This window comes from Corvus kubaryi, unplaced genomic scaffold (genome assembly GCF_017639235.1).
Source record: "Corvus kubaryi isolate FWS band 111438036 unplaced genomic scaffold, C.kubaryi_AGA036_p1.0 37385, whole genome shotgun sequence".
Classification (NCBI taxonomy): domain Eukaryota; kingdom Metazoa; phylum Chordata; class Aves; order Passeriformes; family Corvidae; genus Corvus; species Corvus kubaryi.
The window spans coordinates 14,329,865-14,336,936 of NW_024581127.1; positions in this window are offsets into that span (position 1 = coordinate 14,329,865).

The window sequence follows — 7,072 nt, forward strand, 5'->3', positions numbered from 1 at the left end:
TTCTGTTTCAAATGTCTATTTTCTTTGTGGTTTTTTATCATGTGAATTGTCAGCAAAAAAAAAGCCCCAAGTACAACATAATACATCATTACCTTTTGGTTACTTTTTCTTGTCTGCAATTCAGTTTTTCAGCCTGGATAAAAAGTCCTTACATTGTAATTTGGACAAATAAGGTTCAAATAAAGGTAGTGTATCATTACACTCAACAGCCACTGTAAACAGCCAGGGGTCTAGAAAAGTAGCCTGTGGTAAAAAAGGGACCCTCAGAAGAACTCCTCTGTCAGCTGTTGCACTCCTATTAGCACCAAGCAGCAGAACATACATGGTTCCATAATTGCTACTGTGCAGGTGTAGAGCAGCAAAATTGAAATGTGAGCTGCCTTATCTGTGGCTCTTGTGAAAAAGCCTGCACCAGCAGCACAGTCCCAGTTTAGCTGGGACCAGTCCATTTTACATGACCAGCTTGAGGATGAGCTACAAAATGGGGTGTCTAAGAAAAGGAGGGAGGTGGATGTTTGAGGAAATACAGCTTTGTCTCAGGGGTTCTGAGAACGGATAGAGTCACAAGCTGGGAAAGTTTCAAGATGTGATCCCTGATCATATTTGTAATATCTACATGCACCCAACATACAGTGTCTTTTCTCGCCATGAGCTAGGTCCATACTTAGCTCACATTCCTTCTGCTAGTTCATTTTTCAGTTATAAATTCCCTCTGTGGCAATGCTTTTCTGAAATGCAGACTGATTAGAACTATTACATTTCCTTTGTCTAAAAAAAGAAAAACCGGTTGGATGAGCATAACCTAATGTTGAAAAACTAATTCTGTATTTATCACCAGTTGATGTTCTGAAATATCTGTAATTTTTTTTTCTTTTTTTTTTCCCTTCAAATTTTGTTCTGAAGTCTTTAGTATTATTTAGATCAGAATAGAAGCTGAGATGGCATTTGTAAAAATCATGATGGTCTAAGCTATTTATTGCTTTTCAATTTGGTATACCTCTGCTGGGATGGAAACTGTCTCCTGCCCTTGATGTGAATGTGTTTTAAGGTTCACATCTCCCTTGTCTGTAGTTGCTGCAGCTCTCACTTATTATCCTGCCTTTGTCTGTGTTGACTGCAATAAAATATTTGGAGACAGCAAAGTCTTCAGCATTGGATAAACAAACAGAACCAAGTACCTAGATAAAATTTGTTTTAGTTTCTGTTGCAAACAAGAAAAATTGAGATCTTAGTAAAAAGTAGTTTGAAATAAATAAATTAAAATCATTGTTAGTGCAATAAAAGTCCATGGCTTTTGCCAGTGGAGAAATTCAGCTTCTTATTTATTGACATGCAAGGTTTAAAATGCTATATAAACTAGATTATAACGTTGTTGTACTATTAAGTGTCTTTATTAGTCTACAGAGAAATCAAACCATAATTTCTAAATCACTTAAAATGTTTGTATCTGACAGACTTATGACTGGAAATGTAAAATGTATGTGTAATGCTAGGTCATAGGGTTTATAATCACACTGTACTGCAATTAATCAAGCAGTTTGCAATGCAGATGCAAATTTGAGTCTATCAATGGAAGCGCCAGTCTTAATTGTATAATTAGAAGAGACACCCTTTCCTGGGTCCAGTGCTTACTGAAATGAAACTGTCTCCATTGAATTCTGAAGCCCCACATGAGCACGTGTTTGGTATCTTAAAAAAAGAACACAAGTTCCTACTAGTTACAGTGGGGTTTTTTTAATTCCTACAATATCTTGAAAGTAAAACTTCATCCATCTTTTCTTTCTCTACTATTCTTCCTAAATAATGACAAGACTTTTTTGTTTTGTTTTGTTTTGTTTCGTTTTGATATCTACTGTGGTTCAAACTACTGTCATTTAAAGCAGGTATGTCACAGTTGGTCAGTAACGCTCTGACAAACCAGTACTGGCACAGTTTGTCAATTACCTTATGATTTTCCGTTTTTATCACTTAAAAATCAGAATATAGGATATAGGATTCAAGGCTAAATGTAATCTGTTTTCCTGAAGAAGTAAGTAAATAATTTTCTCTATTTCATCATCCCTCCAGAAAAAAATCATCCTTTTGCTACATCCACAAATTCTACTTTAGATGTGCACTTCACTTTTTTCTTTGCTGTTTTGAGCATCTGTTCCTATAGATAGCCACCTGCTTGATGCTTACATGATTCTAATTTGTACACGGAACACTATACCACCTCTAAAAAGAAATTAAGAGACAGATATTTTGAAAACCCATACTGTTTTCTTACTTGAATCTTTTGCATTCAGCTGACATTTTCCATAATTCCAGGAACATGCTGCTGGTTAAAAACAAATTCAGTAAAGACTCAAACACTTGTAATGAAAAGTGTTTATTTCTCACTTGTGGTAAAAAGGACTATCCTGAGTGTTATTGATAGACCAATGATACTTGAATTGCATGGTTCTGTTCACTGTTCAAGGTTTGTGATCTTCATTACATACATATAAAACCAGGGGAACTGAAACAGATCAAAGGATTTGAAGAAGTATGAATATGTAAAGAGCTTGCACTTCTCTCCCACACTTCAGTGGTCATCTTGCTGTGTTTCATTTCCAGATGTTTGAGGATTAGAATCTTCTCCTGACTGGCTTTGTACCTAATTCTAAGAATAATTTCACATTCTTAAGACAAAAGAAAAAGGCAAGTATCTCCCTGGTGTGCTTGGCTGGACATACAAGCTCAGGCCTCTTTTGCTTTGCTATCTCTGTACCACTGCAGACTTCCATCTTTCTGGTTGCCATGGATAGCAGCTGAGGTCAGCCACAGTGGCTCAGAGAAATGGACAGAAGGCAAAATTTTGATTGTTGAGGCCCAGATACTGCAATTAATAAAGTTCTTCTTACTGAAATTCTCTTGGAAACATCATTTGACTCTTCAAAATGTTTTGGAAGAAGAAAATCAGAACTCTTGCAGATGGTAACTGAAAAGTAAGCATTTGCCTTACACATAGGTTACATCTTTTCTTAATTTTCCTCAGAACTGTGTGGCAAGCTTATGATTACCATCCAGACTGGATAATGTTTACTGTGAAAAAAAAGTCGATATATGATATCATCAGAGGCAGGACTCAATGAAGTTATATACTGTCAATAAAATACATACATACATACTGAATTCATCTGCAGACAGCATTCACCTACTTTAGCTAGCTGAAAAATTGTCCTGGGATTGCTACTCTGCCAAGTATATTCGCAGGCTTTACTTCTGCTGTAACTTTGAGCATGTGATCAGTAAAATTGCATTTCCAGCATTTCCCTTGGTAATTTAAGCCATGCCATGCTTAAATTCAACTCTTCTTCAAAATCCAAGACAATGTTAAATTCAACTCTCCTTTCCTTCAAAATCCAAGACAACGTTTTACTCAGTTCTGGGACAAAATTGACATCACACACACAAGAAGCTCAGCTTAGATCTTACAACATGTTTCAGAAAGCATGCAAATTGCTAACTCTAAATCAGTCCTTGCACAATGAAAAATATCCTAAACGTAGTAACGTCTTTGGATTTTCACGTATCTGGATCTTAAATGAAATAACAAGGTTATTCATGAATCTTATGTAATGTCTCTGTTGTGCTCAAATAAGCACCCAAATATCATCTGAACTACAACTTTGGCAGAATTTAGGCAGTACTGCTCTTGACCTAATGGTATTCGTACAGAACTATATAGATTAAAGACTAAAAAAAGAAAATTACATCAACATTTAGAATTTGGTGTTTCAGATGCCCAGCAACCAAAGGGTAGCCAGGCCAGTCAGATCCGTGGGGGCTTTTGTGTCAACGTTTGCAGCAGAAATATCTGCCTGACCTGTCATTGCGGTGGCTCCTGGCTTGAGATTTACTCTGATTTCCTCTTTAGTGATGAGGAAAGAGACTGTCTTGTAGCACACATCAACAAGAGTGTGGTACTTAAACTCATAAGTACGTATTTAAAAGAAAAAGTTAATACAAAAATTATAATTAATTAAAGTTGCCTGGCTCTGGATGTCCCAGATGAAATATGTTCTGTTAAAAGGCTATTATGATAATTTATTAATATACATTATATACATTATATGCATTATTATACAGAATATATATGTACATATAAATGTATATATACAAAAACCTTGGTGTTGAATAAATGTTGTGTACTGGAACCATCTTTTCTTTTGGCTATGGCATAGCTGTTACGCTGAGCCCCAATTAAGCCTGACTCATGAACCATCTTGAAGAGCTAACAGGAGGCACCAAACCCTGCACTGAATTTAGATTTAAGAGAGATTACTCATGGTCTTCAAATTAAATATATGTTCAGAGGTTTTGGTGGTTTCTCAAAAAAACCATAACCTTAAAAAATGTTTGACTCCTGAAAGTTTGGCCCTGCAACACCTAGGTTTGTGGCAATCACCGCAGTAACTTGGTGCTTCATGAAGTTCATAAGGAAATGTAAATGTTATTCCATTCGTTGCCAATCCCGTTATAACATCCAGAAAACAAGGAGTCTGGTTCTTGCTGCCAGGGCTGTGCAGAGGACCTCGGGAGCCAAGGAGGGTTGGCAGGTCTGTCCAGCTCTCCTTGAGACCTTGTGCTGCTCACCCTGTGCTCACTCTCAGGCACACTTCCAGGACAGATGCTCCAACCCTCTGTGCAAACAGCAGTTAGCAGCAGTCAAGCCACACCTGCACCTCAGACTGTCCTGCAGAGGACACTAGGAGCCACTTCTGTGCTTTGTGAGGAGTAGATTTCTGCTGGTTTGTGTTGGGTGTGACATAAGAGCACACAGGGGAACTCAGGCAGCCAAACAGCTGCAGGGAGCTTGTGCATGAGCTGGGCACCAGCCTGCTCAGCCTTGTGCAAACTGGGGTCTTTCTCCATACCAGATCCCCCTGGGGCCAAGGCAGGAGGTGAATGCCAAGCTCCACAGGTTGGAGAAAACGTGGTCCGCAACACAGAACTGCAGGCACCAAGGGAGCAGTGAAACTGAGCAAGTTGAAGGTTGAGCAACCACTGGACATGCTGTCTAGGCATCAGTTTTTGAATTAAAAAGACAAGACCTTTTTTGAGCATTCAATATACAAGAAGATAAAGAAGTACCCCAAACTGGTTAATTTCTGCATTAATGTATTAATTGCTTTACAACAGCAGTCCTTTATTACTCAGAAAATTACAAAGGAGAAAAAAAATCCCTTACAAAATGTTATCAAATATGAAGGATGGAGATGTAGATAAACCAGCCTGTTTCTAGTCTGATTTTTCTATCTGCAAGTTTCTATCATTAAGTGCTATTACATTTCTGTTGGCTGCATTGAAGACATCTTTCATTGAAGTTTTGTCCCTTGTATACTTACTTATATGGTGTCCTTAAGTCACCTCCTAAATCTGGGTTATTAAAGGCATTGCATTTCCAGAGTTTTTCACTTGATGGCATATTTACCAGTTCTCTAATGGTTCTTTCAGTTCTTTGCTATCCCACTGCAAGGTTTTTTAAACATTCTGCTTGAATTATTCAGACCTTTAAGTTGTAGCCAAAATAGAATATGCTTTCTTTAATGTTGTGTATAAAGAATTTAAAGCACTATGGAGTCAAAAATCTATCCTTGCAGTTTCTCTTGAAACACACTCACTTACTGAGTATCCTTTGCTCACATACAGCTGAGATTTATCATCTGTTTTGGAATCTATTTCATATGTGCAAAGCTGTTGCTGAAGCATTATAGTTCCCTGGTCAAAATATTGTGTTATGTGAGTGCCTAGGAAATGTCCAAGTGTATCATGTTTACACTCAATCCCATATAGATCCATTTCATAGCCTGTTAAAAAGAAACAAAAAAAGGATATTTTGACAAAATCTGTTTCCTTAAGCAGTCCTGTGTTCTATTATCAGTTTTGTGAGTAATGTACTGAATGACAGTATTATGGAAAAATTTAGGTAGGAAGTGACCAAAAAAAATCCCCAAGGATGGTGTTCAGCATGTCTAAGTTATAGCCTCATATGATGAATCTTCTGTTTTACCTGAAGCCAAAAAACTTTAACTTAGGAACTCTCCAAAACATGATTATTTTAGTACAATCACTGGTGGTGGTGGTGGCATTTGCTAATATTTTGGCTCTGCACCAATCACTGTGTCTTAAAAGACTGAAGAGGAAGAAAACTTTGAAAAAGAAGTTGTAATAAAAGGGCAAAAGATGAAAGGCTTCTTGAAAATACTACTAGAAAGTAATAGATATGATATTGTAGGTATAGAACACCTTAATTTAATATGTACCTAGTAATGTCGGGAAAAAAAAAAAAACTCCTCAACCCTCCCTGCCCCATAATATCTGGAAAATCCATCCAAATGTAAGATGATATTTCACAGAAAAAGGCATAAAAGCAAAACTGCAGTAGAAGCAAAGAAGATCTGTAGTATTCTTGGTATGGTTTGTAGCTAAGTTAAACCTGGTTAGGTGGTGAAAGGATGCTTCTAATACTGACACTGAACCCAACACAAAGGAAAAGTTTCACTCACAGTAAGATAAACAAACTTTTCGCTTCAGAAGATAGAAAAATCAATTATCTACTTTGTTATCTACAATAAGTACAACTAGGAATGCTAGTTAGAAACTAAAAAATTAAAGAACTAAAAGAGAGATTAAATACCATAGTATAAAATCACAGAATTACTGAATTGTCCGGGTTGGAAGAAACCCTCAAGATATGTATTAGAGAGGATTTATCCACTGGCAAACAGGTGCAGGTGCATATATAAACTGAACACAAAAGTAACCATCAGCCATCAGTGGCACTGTGGCCACTGAAAATGATAATGAAATCCTTGACCACATAAGAAATATTTTCAGTAAATAGAAATTATGTGGATAGGGCTTGTGTGGCGTATCATGTTTAGTTCTGCCACACACTCTCTCAGGAGCCACATACAGAGCAAGAACTTGCTGAGCGAAACAGGAGTGAAAGGTGAAAAAGAAAATGATTGCTGTCACTAAATGCCCTAGCTAGGCAAGCCTTGGACAATAAAATGAGTTGTTTAGGTTAAAAGACAATGCTGAT